Consider the following 20288-nt stretch of genomic DNA (forward strand, 5'->3'; position numbering starts at 1 on the left):
TAGCCAGTCGGCGCGGGGCACCAAGCGTGGCGGGAGGGCGCCAGCTGTCGCAGCCCGGGAGAGTACACTGTTCCCAGCCGACGGGGGAGTCACGTGTTTGGAGGGATCCCCCGGTCACTGTTCTCCGCAGTCTGGGGGTTTCCGACCCAACTATCTCAGTTGTTCCGGGGGGCCTCGTGTGGTGGGGGCACCAGCCGGCGCGGCCTAAGGGGGCCGCCTGTCCAATTCTACCAGCTGGCCCAGGAAGGTGGAAGGGAGGGACTCCGGTCGCTTGTCGTCCCACCCAGGAAAGCCCGTGCCCCTTGGTGATCTCACCGGAGCTGGTTCTCCCAGATAGTCAGCCGTTCCAGGATGGGGTCCGCTGTCCCTTTGATCTCCGTCGTGGCTCCGGGAGCTGCTCTGTATTATCTCCACTCCCCCAGTAGCTGTTCTGTAGGAGGAAAGGTGAGGGCGGCAAGGCTGTCGAGGCTGGTGGCGGAGGAGCACGGTGAAGGCGGGGGAAGAGGGCACCGTGGTGGTTGGAGAGCAGCCAGAGCAGGAGGGGGAAGAGAGGCGAGAAGGAGGTCGGGCGGCTCGGCTGCTGCGGGGCTTGGGCGCCGCGCGGCGGGCCGGCGGAGAAAGAGAGGGGAGAAGGAGGTCGGGCGGCTCGGCTGCTGCGGGGCTTGGGCGCCGCGCGGCGGGCCGGCGGAGAAAGAGAGGGGAGAAGGAGGTCGGGCGGCTCGGCTGCTGCGGGGCTTGGGCGCCGCGCGGCGGGCCGGCGGAGAAAGAGAGGGGAGAAGGAGGTCGGGCGGCTCGGCTGCTGCGGGGCTTGGGCGCCGCGCGGCGGGCCGGCGGAGAAAGAGAGGGGAGAAGGAGGTCGGGCGGCTCGGCTGCTGTGGGGCTTGGGCGCCGCGCGGCGGGCCGGCGGAGAAAGAGAGGGGAGAAGGAGGTCGGGCGGCTCGGCTGCTGCGGGGCGTGGGCGCCGCGCGGCGGGCCGGCGGAGAAAGAGAGGGGAGAAGGAGGTCGGGCGGCTCGGCTGCTGCGGGGCGTGGGCGCCGCGCGGCGGGCCGGCGGAGAAAGAGAGGGGAGAGTTTCAGTATATTTTGTACCTAACTTTAATATAATGGTTCATAAACCGCATCATAACTGTTATTTCCATGTATGTCTCTTCCAACTGGTCTGTAAATAACAAGTATAATGGACATGTCTTTTCATCATCTTTGTATTCTCTAATATCTGTTATCATATCTCACAAATACTATGTAGACAAATTATATTTGCTGGGTGAATGGACCTTCATAGGTCATATCAACCATATTTGGTTGTGTATTATATGCATTTTCTACATACATTTGTCAAGACTCATGAAAGATTTGAGATTTTACTTTATTTGCAAGCTAATAAGTTATCCCATCACAATTTTGTGAGATGCTGGCAGAAAAAAATGAGACTCTAGGGCAGAGATGAAGGGCATAGTATTACAGCAATAGCAGTACACAGAGCATGGACATTTTTTGCATCATTCCTCCTTCCCTAAATCCCATGGGGCAACATGGATGGGTTCAAATGGTTGCTGGCACACAGCAGGTTGGTTGTATTATAGGAGGGAAATCCTGAGCTTAGGGAATGCAAATTGTGCCAGTTTGAAACTATTATGTATGTGAAAAGCCATGTTTTAACCCTGATCCGATCTTGTGGGGCCAGACTTATTGTTTAGGGTGGAACTCCATGCATTGTTTCCATGGAGAGATGACACACTCATTTATGGGTATGACCTTTTGATTAGATGGAAATGTGATTTCTCCCATTCAAGATGGGTCTTGATTAGTTTATTGGAATCCTTTAATGGGGGAAACATTTTGGAGAAAGCTTAGATGCTTGGAGGTCTGACAGAGAGAGCAGATGCACATGAGACTCATTTATATGGTGATGCAAAAAGAAAATGCTCATAGGGAAGCCGTTTGAAACCAGAAGCCAAAGACCCAAGCAGATGCCAGCCAGGTATCTTCCTAGCTGACAGAGGTGTTCTGGAACCATCAACCTTTCTTGAGTTGAGGTATGTTTGCCTGGATGCCCTAGTTTGGACATTTTTATAGCTTTAGAACTGTTAACTTGCGACACAATAAGTCCATTTTTAAAAGCCATTCCACTTCTGGTATTATAAAATGCTCCAAGATCATCTTGTATTTTCCCTAGCCTAGTCCATAAATCAACAATTTTTATAAGGAGTGCTAGTTCCCTTTACTGGAAAATAGTATTTAGAAACCATGGTTTGACTATACCATCTTATTTGTTTTCTACTTGTTTCATCCTTTCTTATTTCTTCTTTTCCTCTTTCTTTGACTTATTTTGAATGGAGTATATATGCTTCTATTTTATAGCCATCATTGGTTTATTAGCTATATTTCTGTTTAGTTTCCTTAGTAACTGCTTCAGAGTTTAGTATAGACATCATTAATTCATTAAGTCTATTTTCAGGTAATATACTACATCACCTATGGTAAAGATCTTACAGCAGTATGCTCTCATGGCCTTTGCACTTTGGTCATACATTTTACTTTTTCATGTATTATAAAGTCTAGACTCTATCATGATTATTTGTGTTTTAAAGAGCCAATTATCTGTTAGAGATATTATAAAAGTAGTAGAAATGCTTTTTTATATTTACCGTCACTATTTCCAGTTTTCTTCAATCCTGTGTATAGATAAAAATTTCTATCTGGTATCTTTACTTTCCCTCTGAAGGACTTCTTTTAACTTCTCTTGTAGATCTTGTCTGCTGTCTTTTATCACTTTTATTTCTGAAATGGTTATTTCCCATTCATTATTAATAGATATTTTTGTTGGCTACAGAAGCTTAAATTGACATTTTGTTTTCCTTTTGGTATTTCAAAGATGTTGCTCCACTGTCTTCAGGATTGCATTGCTTTTCTTTCACAATCTACTGCCATTTTCACCTTTGATTATCAGTACACAACCTATCTTTTTTCCTCTGGCTACTTTGGAGATTTTCTTTTTATCATTTATTTAAAAATTTTTTGATTATGATGTTCTATATTTTTCTTCTCATTGAGGTTTGTTGAACTTGTTTTTGTGAATTTAAGATTTTCATCAAATCTGGAAAAATTTCTTCCAGTATTTCCTCAAATATTTTTCTGTACACCCTCACACTTCTTTTCTTTTAGGACTCCAATTACACATTTGAATACCTGATGTTATGCCGCTAATTATTCATGTTTTCTTCCTTATTCCTCAAGTCTTTTCTCTCTGTGATTCATTTTGGATAGTTTCTATTGCTATGTTTTTAAGCTCACTAATTTTTTTTGCATAACGTGTCTAATATTCATTAAATCCCACCTAGATTACTTGCCATACAGGACCCTGAGTATTTTATCCTTAGAACTTCAATTTGGACCTTTTGTATCTGTCTCTCCTTAACATGCTTATCCTTTCCACTAATTTCTGGCACATATTTGTTACATTTATAACAACTCTTTTAATATACTTGTAAATGAATTCTATCATCTGCACCATTTCTGGGCATGTTTTTATTGATTGATTTTTCTCCTAATTATCAATTGTGATTAACAGTTTATTTGTAATTCTGGTAATTTCCATTTACTGCCAAAAATTGTTAATTTCTTTAAACAATTGTGTTCTTTTTCTATAGGATATAGCTAAGTTACTTGGTAACAATTTGACTTGTTGAAATCAGGCTTTTAGGCTTTACAGGGTGGATCTGGAACTGCCTTAAGTCAAGTGTTAACTCAGCCTCATTAATGATGCAGGTCTTCTCAGGACTCTCTTTATGTGTCATGTATTAGGTAGTCTTTCCATCCTGGCCGGTGGGAACATGAATTATTTCAGGCTTTTTGTGATTTCTAGGAATTCTTCCTCCTAATCTTTTTCAGCGACATTTTTTTTGTGGTTTGGACAGTTTCCCACATGCATGCACTAATCAATACTCAGCTGTAAGACTTCAGGAGAATCCTCTTCAAGTTTCCAAAATCCACACTCTGTGAAGTTCTCTGGTACTCTGCCCCATGTTGCCTTAGTTTCCCCTTATTTTGAATTCTGTCTCTTCAGCTCAGGGAGGCCAACAATGTATGTGTGAGTATTCTTTCCCTGTGCTGTAGCCTGAAAATTCTCTCTATGAAGTAATCATGAAGAATTATAGTACTTATATCTTTTATTTCCTTTCCTTTAAGATGGGGAAGTAGATCTGATCCCTGTTCCTCAATCATGGTTGAAAGTAGAAGCTCAGCTCTTATTTTATGTTACTAAAATAAAATAACTAAACTCCCTCAAACTCATTGCTCAATGTCAATCAATACCTCCTGAGGAAAATAGTACATTTGAAAAAAGTAATAATTATGGAGGAGTACTGGTAAGATATGACTGAATATATAGTTCACTCACTCCCATAATCTAAAACTTATTCTTGCATTAAACCTACAAAGGGCAGTTAACCAGCTTCATCTGCTACACTTGCCACCCTTGCAGAATTGCAAACTCATTGGTGTATTTACTCTTAAGACATTATTTGAAAATGTTTCTAACTACATTATATTTTATTTTCTCTATATGAACCCAAGAGAGAAATATCTTCTCAGTATCAATATAGGAAGAGCTGTTCTTCTCTTGAGAGCTTAGTTTGCTTTTATCTTACGTACTGGATTGGTTAGCTGCACATAACAGAAACATTTAAATTAATGATAATCAGTATAGAAATTTATTTTCATATCAAAAGTCTAGATGTCGTTGAGTAGGGCTAGTATGGTAGATCGATGCTATCACTGGGGACCTATTCTCTTATCTTGTTGCTTTATTCCCTAGAATGTCTTCAATCCTTAAGATCACCTCATGAACCAAAATGATTGCTAATGTTCTATAAATTACGTTCACATCCAAGACATCAGGAAGACAAAAAGAGGGGAAGATGGTTGAGCCTACCTTTTCCTTTTAAAGAAAACTCCAGGATGTCCCACAAAGCTCTTTCATTTACATTTTATCAGCTATAAAATAGTCATATGACCACCATCTACATCAAAACAGGCTGAAAAATGTAGTCTTTATTCTGGATAAAAATTGCAAGAAGAAAACTTGGGGTTCTGATATTTTAGGAAGAAGGAAAAATGGATTTGGGTATAGCCATAAGTCTGTGCTACATGGATATTCTGAATCAAACAACAAATCCTGTTCCCCTCTTTGCACTACTTTTGTATTCTTTGATTCCAGAGTTTGCAAAGCTACTTTAGGTCATGTTTCTTTTTAAATATTGTAGGGTGTAAATAAATATTTCTATAATATCTCCTCTTTCAGAGAGTACATACCTCAGAGCTACACCTGTTTTGTTATAAGTGAATGTTCAATAAATACTGTCTCACTGCTTGGACTTCTAATTTTAAATGTCTCCATTCTGAAGAAAACAGAATGTTTTCCTCAGAATCTGGATGGAGTACGTTGTCATCTGCTTAGAAACTCACCTAAAACAAACTACAGATGAGAGGTAGTTATACAAGGCTTTCAAGAGAAGGGAAATCCCGCATAAGAGGCTGAAACATACCCACTAGGTGGACAAGAAGGGAAAGAGTATACTAGACAGAGGCATTGAAGCATAAGAGAGTCTTCCATGATGGAATCACTAGGGGCCTTTCAACATGGTGGAAGAACAAATGGGAGGGAGTAGGAAGGAGCTTAAGGTTAGCGAGGTGAATGCCTTGTATACCATGAAGGGGAGTTTGAATACAACCAGGGGAGTCACCTGGTCATATTTGCATTTCAGAAAAAATTACCCTGATAGTCTTGCAGAGGAAGGTTTTGAGAGGAGAGACAATAAAGACTAGGAGATTAGTGGAGAAATATGATGAAGTCCTAGGTTAAGGTAAGAGCAAGGAGATAAGATAGGACAGGTTCAGGAGATAATAGCCCAAAATTTAAATTACTTATTATATGCTAAGCAAAGATCTAAATACCTAACATGGGCAGGCCACGGTGGCTCAGCAGGCAAGAACGCTTGCCTGGAATGCCAGAGGACCCAGGTTCGATTCCCGGTGCCTGCCCACGTATTAGAAAAAAAAAAAAAAAAAGTTAAATACCTAACATGTATTAACACAGTTGTTTCTATACAACATTCTTATAAAGTAGGTATTATTTACACTAAAGAATTTGAGGTCACATAAATGTGTAACTAGACTTCAAACTCAGGTATTCTGACTAGAAGGCCCATATTATTGCCCTTAGGAGGTGTAATTAACAGGATCTGGAAAGAGGATATAGGGGCAATGGAGATCCTTACCAGCACCTAGTAAGCATTGAGTAAAACATAATGAATGAATAAAGAAGGAAATGACTAGACCCTCCCCCTATGCCTTTCATTTCTTTTATTAATTTCACGTGTTCCAAATATGAAATTTTCCATGAGAAACCTCAAGTTCTATAGAAATGTTGGCTTACATTATATACTTTTAAAATTTCTGAACAGAACACAGAACTAGAATCCCACATGCCGAACTGAAAGCTAATTTTGGAAACCCTGAAGTAGAAGCTCCAATGCCTCATGACTTAAGTCTTTCAATCCATAGCATACATATATACATGAACACTCCCTGATAAAAGAGATGCTCCCTACTTTTCCTTGTCAGCTCTGTCCAACATGTAGCTTCTCTGGTTATTAAATAGACTTAAGAGTTGCACTGCTTATCCAGTGAGATGTGAGGTCTTCATAGACATGACTGAAGTTAGCAGAAACCATCATCTACTAGTCCTTTAGCACAAAGGCAGTATTCATTTCTAGGCTTCAGAAGCACATTCGCAAGTTGGTCCCATAAATAACTAAATAGGCCCCTTCATTTAGGACTGACCCAATCCTGAAGTCTCTTTCCTGTCAAAGGGTGATCTCTTCCAGTCTATTTATTGGGGAGAGAAGGACTATATTCATAAAAGCAAACTTATCTTTGACATGAATCAGCATAGCAACATGCATTTCAAATTAGAATCAATGGACCACATTCTAGCCTCTCAGCCTCCACTGGATCTGAAAAAAAAAAAAAGAAAACTAGCCAGGCCAATATTGTTGTATTTGCATTGTCAGGCAGTTTATTACATAGTAAAGGCTGGAAAACACAGCTGCTGAGTGGAGATTCTCTTACTAAGAGATGTGCTAATTCAGCCCTAAGGCTACATAGGCACATATCTCAATAAAGAAGCCAAAGTCTATATGATAAGTTTGATAATATTATAATGTCTCCCTCTTTAGCATGCTGCTCTATATGTGGAATGTGGTGGTGGTGGTGGCGGTGGCGGTGGCGGTGGTGTGTGTGTGTGTGTGTGTGTGTGTGTGTTTGAGAGAGAGAGAGAGAGAGAGAGAGAGAGAGAGAGAGAGAGAGAGAGAGAGAGAGAGAGAGAGAAAGATGTAGAAAGGAGAGAAGAGGAGGAGGGGAATAGTAGACCATTATTTCATATCCTGATGCCTATGGGTTTATTCTGTCACGTTAAAAATATATTGATTTTCTATTAGTTAGGTAAAAGCTATTTGTATGCAGTGGTGATCCCAAGTAAAATAAAATACAATTTCTGCCCCTAAGATGCTCTTCATTTAGAGGGAGGCAGATGCATAAACTATTATCCAAAGCATAAAATCCATAGCAGGCTTGCTACCTCCAAATACAGATTTCAATTTTTATAACTACTTCCTATATTCATTCTTAAAAGGAAACAATCTTTATTAAAACCTTGAAGTAATGTGGCCCAGGATCACATTAAACCTTTGATTCTCATCAAATAATAAATAACTTATTGTTGAGATGAACCTTAGAGATTGTCTAGTTCAGTGATTGGGAAGGTGGGAGTGAGGGCTAAACATCACAGCCACAGGACTTCAGGGAGATTTTGATGCACATCTTAAGGAAGCATGACTGTCAATCCCAAGACAGAGCATTTTACTGGTTCAGTAAGTTACTATTATATTTATTTAGAATAAATAAATATATTTATTTACTTAGAGAATTTATTTACTCAGTCCAGGCCATTGGACAGCTCTGTTAGACTATAGTTTGACTTCTTCATAAACCACAGAGTCACATAATCTACTTTCTTCAAAGAAGCTGCAGACACGATAGATAATCAGATGTGAAAAATCTTTTAATATTCAGAAAAATCTAATTTGATTATCAGAATAAGGGTATTAGGAGGAAAAAAAGCAAGACTGACAAAAGTTAAAAATCTTTTTGTTAATAGAATCATCTTGGGCAGATGCTTAAGGGATTCAGCTATGGAGAAAGGTAAAAGAAGGTGTCACCATACATTTGACAATTTCTAGATTACTATTCTGCCTTGCTGGAGTGGTAGCTCAGAAATAAATTTCTTCTAGAGTTCCAGGTGTAGGCTACATGAACAGTCTTCTTATTCTACAATAACTGTACAATTATCCTTGCAGAGTTATCCGACTGATGATCATAGTGATGAATACACAGCTGTGTGATGATATTGTGAGCCAATGATTGTACACTATGGACGGACTGTATGTGTGTGAAGATTACTCAATGGAAATATTTTTTAAAAAGTGAGGGAGAGATTAAAATTTTCACAGACAAACAAATTCAGAGGGAATTTTTCAATAAGAGACTAGCCCTACAAGAAATACGAAAGAGACTTCTGTTTGGCTGAAAAAAAAGTTAGGAGAGGTCTGGAGGAAAGTACAGAATTGAAGAGTACCAGTAAGGGTAACTTAAAGGGTAAAAAGAGAAAGAGGGAAAAGAATGTATAGATCTGACAAATAAAATCCAAAGGATAAGACGGCAGATTCAGGAAATGCCTTATAGTAATAACTTTGAATGTTAATGATCTAAACTCACCAATTAGAAGATACAGATTGACAAAATGGATTAAGAAATATGATCCAGCTATATACTGCTTACAAGAGACTGATCTTAGACCCAAGAATACAAAATAGATTTTTGTATCTATTTTGTGAGAGGATGTATCTACAGTGAAAGGATGGAAAAAAGATGCTTCATCCAAGCTGTAACCAAAATAAAGCAGGAGTAGCTATACTAATATCAGAAAAAATAGTCTTTAAATGTAAAGACATCACAAGAGACAAAGAAGGACATTATGTATTAATAAAAGGGACAATTCACCAAGAAGAAATAGCAATTGTATATGTTTATGTTTTCTAATCAAAGAACTCCAAAGTATATGAGGCAAACAGTGGCAAAACTGAAGGGAGTGATAGAAGTTTCAACAATAATAGTGGGAGACTTCAATATACTATTCTTCTCTATAGATAGAACAACCAGGCAGAGGATCAGCAAGAAAATAGAGAACTTAAACATTTTGATAAATGAATTAGACCTAATAGACATATATAGATCAATACACCCCTAAATATCAGGATATACATTCTTTTCTATTGTTCATGGAACGCTCTCCAGAATAGACAAAACAGCTGTTTATAAATTTAAAAACACTGAAATTATTCAAAGCACTTTCTCTGATCACAATAGAATGAAGTTGGAAATCAATAAGTGACAAAGAACCAGAAACTTCCAAAATTATATGGAGACTACATAATGCATTCTTAAACAACCAGAGGGACAAAGAAGAAATTGTTAGAGAAATCAGTAGCCATCTGGAGATAAATGAAGATGAGAGTATGACAAATCAGAATTCATGGGATGCATGCAGCAATGGCAGTGCTGAGAGGAAAATTTATTGTCCCAAATGCCTATATTAAAAAAGAAGAAAGAGAAGAAGTCAAGAACTTAACTGCTTACCTGGAGGAACTGGAGAAAGAACAGCAAACTAATGCCAAAGCAAATATAAGAAGAGAAATAACAAAGATTGAAGCTGAATTAAATGAATTGGAGAACAAAAGAACAATAGAAAGAATCAATAAAACCAAAGGTTGAATCTTTGAAAAAAATCAGTAAAATTGATGGACCCTTAGCTAGGCTGACAAAGTACAAAGGAGTGAGGATGCAAATAAACAAAATCAGAAATGAGAGGAACCCTGAAGAAATTAAAAAAATAATTAAAGAATACTATGAACAACTATATGCTAACAAACTAGATAACTTAGATGAAATGGACAAATTCCTAGAAATACAAGAACAAGCTTCACTGACTTAAAAAGAAATAGAAGATCTCAACAGACTAATCACAAGTAAAGAAATTCAGTCATCAAAAATCTTACTACAAAGAAAAGCTCAGGGCCAGATGGCTTCACAGGGGAATTTTATCAAACATTCCAAAAAGAACTAATACCAGTTCTGCTCAAACTTTCAAAACACTGAGGAAATAGGTATACTACCTAACACATGTTATGACACTAACACCACTCTAATATCAAAACCAGGTAAAGATGCTATAAGAAATGAAAACTACAGGCCAATCTCCCTAATGAATATAAATGCAAAAATTCTCAACAAAATATTAGCAAATAGAATCCAATAACACATTAAAATAATTTTATACCACAACCAAGTGGGGTTTATACCAAGAATGCAAGGTTGTTCAACACAAGAAGACCAGTCAATGTAATACAGCACATTAACACATCAAAAGGAAAAATCACATGATATCCTGATTGATGTTGAAAAAACATTCAACAAAATTCAACATCCTTTTCTGATAAAAGAACACTTCAAAAGGTAGGAACCGAAGGTAACTTCCTCAACATGATAATGGGCATATATGAAAAAACCCAAGTCACCATCAATGGTGAGAGACCTTGTCTCTCACATTGCTGGGAGACCGAAAGCCTTTCCCTAAGATTGGGAATGAGACAAGTTTCCCCTCTGTCACCACTATTATTCAACATTGTACTAGAAATTCTAACTAGAGCAAAAAGGCAGAAAAAAGAAATAAAGCCATCCAAATTGGAAAGGAAGAAGTAAAGGTTTCATTATTTGCAGATGACATGATATTATCTTGAAAAATCCTGAGAAATCTATGACAAAGCTTCTTGAGCTAATAAATTCAGCAAAGTGGCAGAATGTAAGATTAATCTGCAAAAATCAATAATGTTTCTATACACAAGCAATGACCTAACCGAGGAATCAACTAAAGAAAAAATTCCAGTCAAACTAACAACTTAAAAAATCAAGTATGTAGGAATAAAGTTAACTAGGGATGTAAAGGACATGTATACAGAAAACTATATAACATTGCTAAAAGAAAGAAAAGAACCTCTAAATAAGTGGAAAGACATTCCCTGCTCATGGATAGGAAGGTTAAATGCAGTTAAGAGGTCAATTCTACCCAAATTGATCTACAGATTTAACAAAATACCAGTAAAAATTTCAACTACCTACTTTAAATACTTGACAAAGCTAGTTACCAAATTTGTTTGGAAGGGAAAGAGACCTCGGATGGCTACAAATATCTTATCCTTTAAAAGAAAAACAAAGTGGGAGGGTTAAGACTTCTTGATCTCAAAGCTTATTATAAAGCAATAGTGCTCAAAACAGCATGTTACTGGCACAAAGTATTGACTCATGAAATAAAATTGAGAGTGTGGAAATAGTCCACCAAAATCCATGGTCAACTGATATTCACAAGACCCTCAAATCCACTGAACTGGAAAAACATAGTCTTCTCAATAAATGGGCATGGGAGAACTGGAGCTAAGTAGCCAAAAGAATGAAAGAGGACCCGTACCGTACACCTTACAAAAAATTAACTCAAAGTGGATCAAGACCTAAATATAAGAGCCAGTACATAAAACTCCTAGAAGATAATGTAGGGAAACATCTTCAAGACCTAGTAATAGGAGGTAACTTCCTAAACTTTACACCCAAAGCACAAGCAATGAAAGAAAAAAATAGATAAACTAGAACTCCTCAAAATCAAATGCTTTTGTGCCTCAAAAGACTTTGTCAAAAAGAGATGAAGCAGTAGCCAACTCAATGGGAGAAAATATTTGGTAACATGCATCAGATAAAGGTTTGATATCCTATACATAAAGAAATCATACAACTCAACAACAAAAGAACAAACGACCCAATTATGAAATGGGCTAAAGTTATGAATAGGCATTTTTTCTGAACAGCAAATACAGATGGCTAAAAAGCACATGAAGAGATGCTCATTTTCATTAGCTAAGAGGGAAATGCAGATCAAGACTACAATTAGATAACACCTCCTACCTATAAGAATGACTGCTGTTAAACAAACAGGAAACCATAGATGTTGGGGAAAATGTGGAGAAATTGGGACACTTATGCACTGCTTGTTGGAATGCATAATGGTACAGCCACTACAGAAGACAGCCTGGTCATTCCTTAGAAAACTAAATATGGAGTTACCCTATGACCCAGTGATACCACTACTTGGTATATACATAGAAGAGCTGAAAGCAGTGACACAAACAGATATTTGCACACCGATGTTCATAGAAGCATTATTCACAATTGCCAAAAGATGGAAACAATCCAAGTGCCCATCAGCAGATGAGTGGACAAAATGTGGTATATACACATGATGGAATATTATGCAGCAGTAAGATGAAATGATGTCCTAAAGCACATGACAAGATGGACAAACCTTGAGGATATAATGCTGAGTGAAATAAGCCAGACACAAAAGGATAGATACTGCAGATTTTGCTTTTATGACCACGGTAAAGGTAAACTCAGAGGCTTATAATATAGAATACAGGGGACCTAGAGATACATGGAAGCTAGAGATGTGTGAGCAGTTAGCTAATGAGGTTGAATTTAAATGTAATGGAATGGATAGAAAAGAAGGTGGTTCATTAGTGGGTCTATAAGTAGTATTGCCATATTGAAGGTGAAATGATTGAAAGGCATTGTATGATCCTACCATTTAGCACTACAAATATAAATAAGTTTTCATACTTATTCATACTTCAAATGTATGAATTTTATACAAAGAGTTTATAACATTGCAAAGAATTTATAATATCAGGGTATGGGGAAAACTACTATTGCATACTATGGGCTATATTTAACAGGAAGATATGAACAGTACCACAGCAATGTTAGGGGTAAATAATATGGAGGGGAGGGACAAGAGTTAATGGGGATGTTTGGATTTTCTATTTGGTGAGGGTATGTTTATTGTTTTTTTTTCTCTTGGGAGCAGTGAAAATTGCTTAAAATTGAGACTGTTGATGGACTATTGACTTTGGACATTATAGATGATGGTCAATGGATGGACTTGGCTGAAGGATAAACTTACTGAGAACTAGAGTGGCAAACTGTGGTGTATATATGTGATCAAATATTGTGCTGCTTTGGAAAAGAATGAAGTCGTGAAGAATGAAACATTGTGAATGAATGAACCTGTGAGACATTATGTGTTACCAACTAAACCAGAAACAAAAGAGCAAATATTATATGGTCTCAGTTAGAAAATACTTGTAAGAAAATTGGGGCCTCGATTGTAAGCTTTTATAGCAGTCACATTTAGTCTGGAGTAGTAATTATTATTTCTAGATACTGAGAGGCTGTGGTATATATGTATAACCTGGCATTTCCCTAGAAATTTGGATACCGGATTGAAACCTAAGACTCAAAGTAAGAGTACTGCAGTTCTGAAAGTCAGCATTGCCACATACAACAACTGTTAAAGAAATTGAAAAAGATATCAGGCCTCAATGATCAGATCAGAACTAAGGTAAATCAGAACACATGGTTATGGAAAACATAGTCTGTATTTTAGAACTTCACCTACTCTATGAGACCAAAGGAAGAGAGGTTTATTTTTTCCAGAACATAAATTTTCTGTATCACATAATTTAATGCAACCTGTATGGATAGATCATTGAAACAACCCAAACATAGGGAGCCCAGAATGGAATGAGGGCTTGTAATTCTGTATAGCTTAATGCAATGGCTGGATACATCCCAGATTATGTTGAGCACATAGCTAAAAAGTATTGGCAAAGTCCCTTGAGGGATGGGAGAAAAAATATGGAGCTATTAGACTTTACCACCGGGGAAAACCCTGATATTATCACAAACATTAGGGATTCCCAAGTCAACAGGCCAAGCCCTTGATCTTGAGACTTGCTCTTGTGAAGCTTATTTATGTAGTGGGAAGGTTTAGCCTATCTATAGTTATGGCTAAGGGTTAGTTTAGCATCTTATGTTGCTCAGATGTTGTGCCTCTCCCTCTCTAAACTCAACTCTGCAAATGAAATCATCACTCTCCCCACTATGTGGGTCATGACACCCAGAGGTAAAAGTCTCCCTGGCATTGTGGAATATGACTCCAAGGGATGAGTCCTTCCCTGGCATTGTGGGATCAACAATTCCTTCCTAACAAAAAGGGAGAAAAGAATCATAACAAATAAGGTATCAGTGGCTGAGAGAGTTCAAATAGAGTCACGAGGCTACTCTGGAGGCTACTCTTATGCAAGCCTCAGTCAGACTTTGCTACCTATCTTAACTTGCTAAACCCCAACCAAAACCATTCCTGCCAACGCTAAAGGATACCTTGGGCTTTGTCCAAGATTCTACAAAGGTTCCATGCACTATGATTACTTTCCAGAAACTTACCAACCTCTGATTGGATTCCTAGACCAGAATCTAGAGAGGCCAGCCTCTCCAAAACATCAACTAGTTCTATCCCCCTATCCCATATTATCAACAGCCCTTCCCAAAATGAAAAAAGTTAGATGGGCATAGTCCAAATACACCTAAAGATTGGGAATAAGATCAAAGGAGAAGGTGAAGATATACAGAGAAGTGAGAATTTAACAAATGAGTATGATTGCTGAATCATTATATTGATATTTCTTTTAGTCTCCAGTGTCCTGGAGCAGCTAGAGGTAAAAACCTAAACTTGTGGAATTATAACCCATACCAAACTCTGAAATCATATTGCTTTCATATATATATGCTATTTTTCACAATTAAAAAAAGTTTTAAAAAAGTCAACATATGCTAGACACTTTTGCATTTTTGCACTATTTTTTCACACAACAGTATACTGCAGATCATTCTGTATCAGTTTAGAGAGCTTACTCATTCTTTTTACAGCTGAATAGTACTATATTGGATCAAGAACCATATACATTCATTCACTGTGTACCCTTTGCAGGGACATTTAGGTTGTTTCCAATGTTTTGTAATAACAAAGAGCACTTCAGTGAATAGTTTTGTGCATGTATTCTTGAATTGTTGGATATATACTTTCAGGAAAAAGTCCTAGAAATGGGTTGTTTAGGTTGAAAGGAAAATATATAAGTACTCGTTAGGTGTTGCCAAATTCTCTTTCTCAAAGGTTGTACTAATTTGCATTACCTCTAATAATGTATGAGCATGCTGTATTGCACACAGTTTCCCCCAACTAACGTGTGGCAAAACTTTAACTTTTGCAAAATAAGAGGTACAAATGTTATATTAATGTAGTTTTATTTGCATTTTCCATTGATGACTGAGGTTTAATGATGTTATAGGTGTTTAATGGTCACTTTTATATCTTTTTGCAAATTGTTCATATCTTTTGCACACTTTTCTATTAGACTTTCAATGTTTCTTTCCATCTATTTTTTCTGAAAAAATGTTTTTTTCTATTTTAAGTTAATATAAAAAAAAATCTACACACAAACAGCAAAGTATACAAGTCATAATTATTTACTTTAATCGAATTTTCACAGAATGAACACATCTGAGTAACCATTACCCAGATGAAGCAATAGAAAATGACCAGTATTTTGCCATTGTGCCCTCCATATCACTGTCCCTACAAAAGTAACTATGATCTATCACCATTAATAAATTATGTGGTTTTAAAAAATTTGTAGTATGGCAACCTATATACAACTTAAAATTGTCCATTTTAACCACTTTCATGTATACAACTCAGTATAAGTATTTACATTAAAATGATGTTGCATTACTACCATCAATTACCAAAACTTTTCCATGCCTCCTAAAAAACTCTGCACCCATTAAGCATTAGCACTCCATTCCCCACAACCCCACCCCTGATATATTGTAATATACTTTCTATTTCTATGAATTTGCATATTTTAATTATTTCAGATAAGATAAATCATACAATATCTGTCCCTTTCTGTATGGCTTATTTCACTGAACATGATGTCTTTGAGGTTCATCCATGTTGTAGCATGTATTAGACCTTCATTCCTTATTACAGCTGTATAATATTCCATTCTATGTATATACAAATTTTGTTTATTCACTTATTTGATGATGTCCATTTAGGTTGCTTACAACTTTGGCTATTATGAATAAAGCTTCTGTTAACATTGGTGTGCAAATATCTGTTTAGGTCACTGCTTTGAATTCTTTTTGCTATATACCTAGAAGTGGGATTGCCAGGACATATGATAATTCTTTATTTAACTTTTTAAGGAACCACCGTAATGGTTTTCACAGTGACTGCACCAGGCTTTTAAAAAATTATTAAAGAAGTTGTAGGTTTACATAAAAGCATGCATAAAACACAGAGTCCCCATATATACCCCTATTTTTAATACCTTACATTACTGTAGTATATTTGTTGTAATTGATGAGAGAACATTACTATAAATGTACTATTAACTTTAGCCATAGTTGTTACATTGTGTTTATACTGTGTTGTTCAGTCCTGTCTTCTAAATTTGTATTCTAGTAGCATATATAAAAGCTAAAATTTCCCCCCTTTTAACCACATGTAAATATGTAAGTTAATTACATTCACAATATTGTGCTACCATCACCACCATCCATTAGCAAACAATTCCATCAACCCAAATAGAAATTCTGTATAATTTAAGCATTAACTACCCATTCCCTACTCCCCACACCAGCCCCTGGTAATCTATATTCTAGTTTCTGACTCTATGAATTTGCTTATTCTAAATATTTCATATTAGTGAAATCATACAATATCTGTCCTTTTCATCTAGCTTAGTAACACAACATGATGTCTTCAGGGTTCATCTATGTTATCACATGTATCAGAACTTCACTCCATTTTATGGTTGTATACTTCTTGCTCTCTCTTTTTTTAATAATAGCCATCCATTGTGTTTTTGATTAGTATTTCCCTAATAACCGAAGATGTGCATCTTTTCATTTGCTTATTGGCAATTAAATATCTTCTGTGAAGAAATGTCCAATCAAGTCCTTTGACCATTTAAACTGGGTTGTTTAAGTTTTTGTTATATATTCTGATATATTCAGAATATTAGACCCTTATCAGATATATGATATTGTAGCTTCCTAGGCTGCTCTAGCAAATACAATGAAATAGGTTGACTTAAACAATGGGAATTTATTAGCTTACAGTTTTAAGCCAGGAAAATGTCCAAATTAAGGTATTATCAAGGTAATACTTTCTTCCTGAAGACCAGTTACCAGTGATTCATGGCTCCTCTGCCATATAGCACAAGGCACATGGTGGCATCTGCTGGTGGCATCTGCTGGTCTCTCCCTTCTCTTCTGGGTCTCATTGATTTCAGCTTCTTGTTTCCTACAGCTTTCTCTCTCTTTGTCTGAATTTCATTCCTTTATAAGAGATTTCAGTACTTCCTGAAGGAAGTGGGTCAAACCTTAACTGAAGTTACTTCATCAAAAGATCCTACTTACATTGGGTCCACACCCACAGGAATTAATTAAATTTAAAAACATGCTTTTCTGGGGTACATACAACTTCAAACCACCACATATGGTTTAGAAATATTTTCTTCCATTCTATAGATTTTGTCTTTTACTTTCTTGATAACATCCTTGATGCACAAATGTTTCCAATTTTGATGAAGTCCAATTTTTCAACTCTTTCTTTTTTTGCTCATGATTCTGGTGTCAAGTCTAAGAATTTATTGCCTAACATATGGTCCTGAAGATATTTCTGTAGGTTTTTAATATTTAGGTCATTAATCACTTCTTTTTTGGCGGGGTGCATAATTTGGGAACATTAATCACTTTTGAATTAACCTTTTTATGTGATAAGGTATGGCTCTACTTCCATTCTTTTGCATGTAGATATACAGTTTTCCCATAACAATTATTTAAAGGTGCTATTTTCCCCATTAAGTGGACTTAGCACCATTATAAAAAAATCAATTGGTCATAGATGTGTGCATTTATATTTGAACTCTCAATTTTATTCTGTTGGTCTATATGTTCGTCCATATGCCAGTACCCAAATCTTTTTATTACTGTAGTTTTGTATCAAGTTTTGAAATCAGGAAACAAGTCTTCCAATTTTGCTCTTCTTTTGACTATTCAGGGCCCCTTGTCTTTTGATACTTGACTTTTCCATTTTCATAATGAAGGCTATTGGAATTTCACTGAGGATATGTAAATCTCTTTGGGTAATATTGATATCTTAATGATATTGAGTCTTCAAATATATGAACACAGGATACTTTTCCATTTATTTAGACATTTTTAATTTTCTTTCAACAATGTTTGGAATTTTTCAGTTTATAAATCTTTGCACCTTGGCACAATTTATTTTTAGATATTTTTTTTTAGATGCTATTGTAAATGTAATTGTTTTCTTGATTTCCTCTCTGGGTTGTTCATTGCTGGTGTATAAAAGAACACCAGTGATTTTTTCTTAATGCTCCAAGGGGATCAAGATCTTTTGCAAATATAGAAAGAAATTAAGTCTTTCTGCAATGCTAACCCTAAGATCTGTTCTCCTTACTAGATTACAATATCGTGTCAATTTCATATACCTTTACTTTATAAAGAACTCCCACAGGAAGAAATTTCTGAAGGTTTTCCCAGGTATATACAGACACATTTTCTGTTGTGCTCACAACATCAGTGAAGTATGGCACATCCAGATTCTTGTGATCAGGTGCCTCCTCCATATACTTCTTGAGGTCAGTCAAGTTCATAACCATCCCTGTAATAGGATCAATCTTTGTAATTGTGCCCATGGCCATTTGGATTATTGCATTCCCCAAATGATTTTAAGTTTTCTTAATTACTCAGGGATTTCCTTGTAATTGTATTACATGTGGAAGAAAATGCTCCTGAGTCATGCTAGCAAACATTTATTGAGTGATTACAATGTGCCAGATACTGTGCAACTGGGGCAAGTTTGATTCCTTTAACCTTAACAGCAAATTCTTGGGCTAAACTAAGGATACCTCAGGAATAAACTGCTTAGGTTATAGAGCTAATGGTGCCTCTCTTGATTCTCACTCTGCAGTTGACTCCATTAACCGCCACAAACTTTATTGCCCCCTCAAAAGCCTGGTCAACTCTAGTTTCCAATGTTATTTTTGTTGTGGTCAATAACAAAGCTCACTGGCCACATGAAGGCACTTATCTTGTGGGCCCTCCATCACCGAGTCTCCCACGTAGAGGCAATTTGAATCCTTTAAAATTTGTTGAGACTTGTTAGGTGACCTAATATCCATGATCTATCCTAGAGAATGATCCCTGTGCACTTGAAAAGAATGTGCATTCTGCTATTGTTGGCAAAGTGTTCTTCATATGTCTTTTAGGTCTAGTTATAGTATGGTCAAGCCCTCTATTTCCTTATTAATCTTTAGTCTAGATGTTCTATCCATTACTGTAAAGTGGTGTGCATTACACTAAAGTTTGTGTCGAGTTCTCCTAAAATTAATGTAGAACGTCTGTTTCTTACTTCAAATATGTCAATATTTGACTCATTTTGGGGACTTTATTGTTAGGTGTGTCTATGTTTATTAGTGCTACATACTGTTGGTAAATGGACTTTTTATTAATATATATAGTGACCCTAATTGTCATTTTTAACATAAAGTTTATTTTTAAATGATATTTATATAGCCAACTCCACTCTCTTTTGGTTACTATTGCATGGAATATTCTTTCTCAACCCATTCACTTTCAACCTACTTGTTTCTTCAAATATAAGGTGAGTCTCTAGTGAGTTGCATATAGTTGGGTCCTGCTTTTTTATCCATTCTGCCAATATCTGCCTTTTGACTGGAGCATTTAAGCCATCTACATTTACGGTAGTATTGTTAAAATGGAGGGCCTACTTCTGCCGCTTTGCATTTTGCATTTTTTAAGTTGTATATCTTTTTTGTCTCTCAGTTTATCCATTACTACCTACTTTGGTATCTAGTTGATTTTTGTAGTAAATCTTTTAGAATCCTTTCTCATTTCCTTCTGTTAATATTTTCAAATATTTTGTTTATGGTTAGCATGGTGCTTAACTTTTACATCCAAATCTATTAATATTGTCAATACAAATTTAATATCAATAGCATGCAAAAACTATGACCCTGTACCCTCCCTGTCCACCTTTATATTATTCCTGTCTCTAGTTATATCTTTATATATTGTATATCAGAGACCATGTATTTATCATTACTTTTCATT

The 20288-nt window shown here is 36.7% G+C and overlaps 1 long non-coding RNA gene across 2 annotated transcripts in view; it reads right to left on the reverse strand.

The window, feature by feature from the left end:
* The window catches only part of LOC143647204 (uncharacterized), a 410235-nt gene that overhangs the window by 86468 nt on the left and 303479 nt on the right, over positions 1-20288 (reverse strand). The window contains exon 3 of one of the 2 annotated variants that reach the window (XR_013157917.1): positions 6132-7015. The exons of the other annotated variant lie outside the window; for it this stretch is intronic. This is a non-coding gene — a long non-coding RNA (uncharacterized LOC143647204). Of the gene's footprint in view, positions 1-6131; positions 7016-20288 lie in introns of those variants that run through there. 2 annotated transcript variants of the gene reach the window in all.

This window comes from Tamandua tetradactyla, chromosome 9 (assembly GCF_023851605.1).
Source record: "Tamandua tetradactyla isolate mTamTet1 chromosome 9, mTamTet1.pri, whole genome shotgun sequence".
Lineage (NCBI taxonomy): Eukaryota > Metazoa > Chordata > Mammalia > Pilosa > Myrmecophagidae > Tamandua > Tamandua tetradactyla.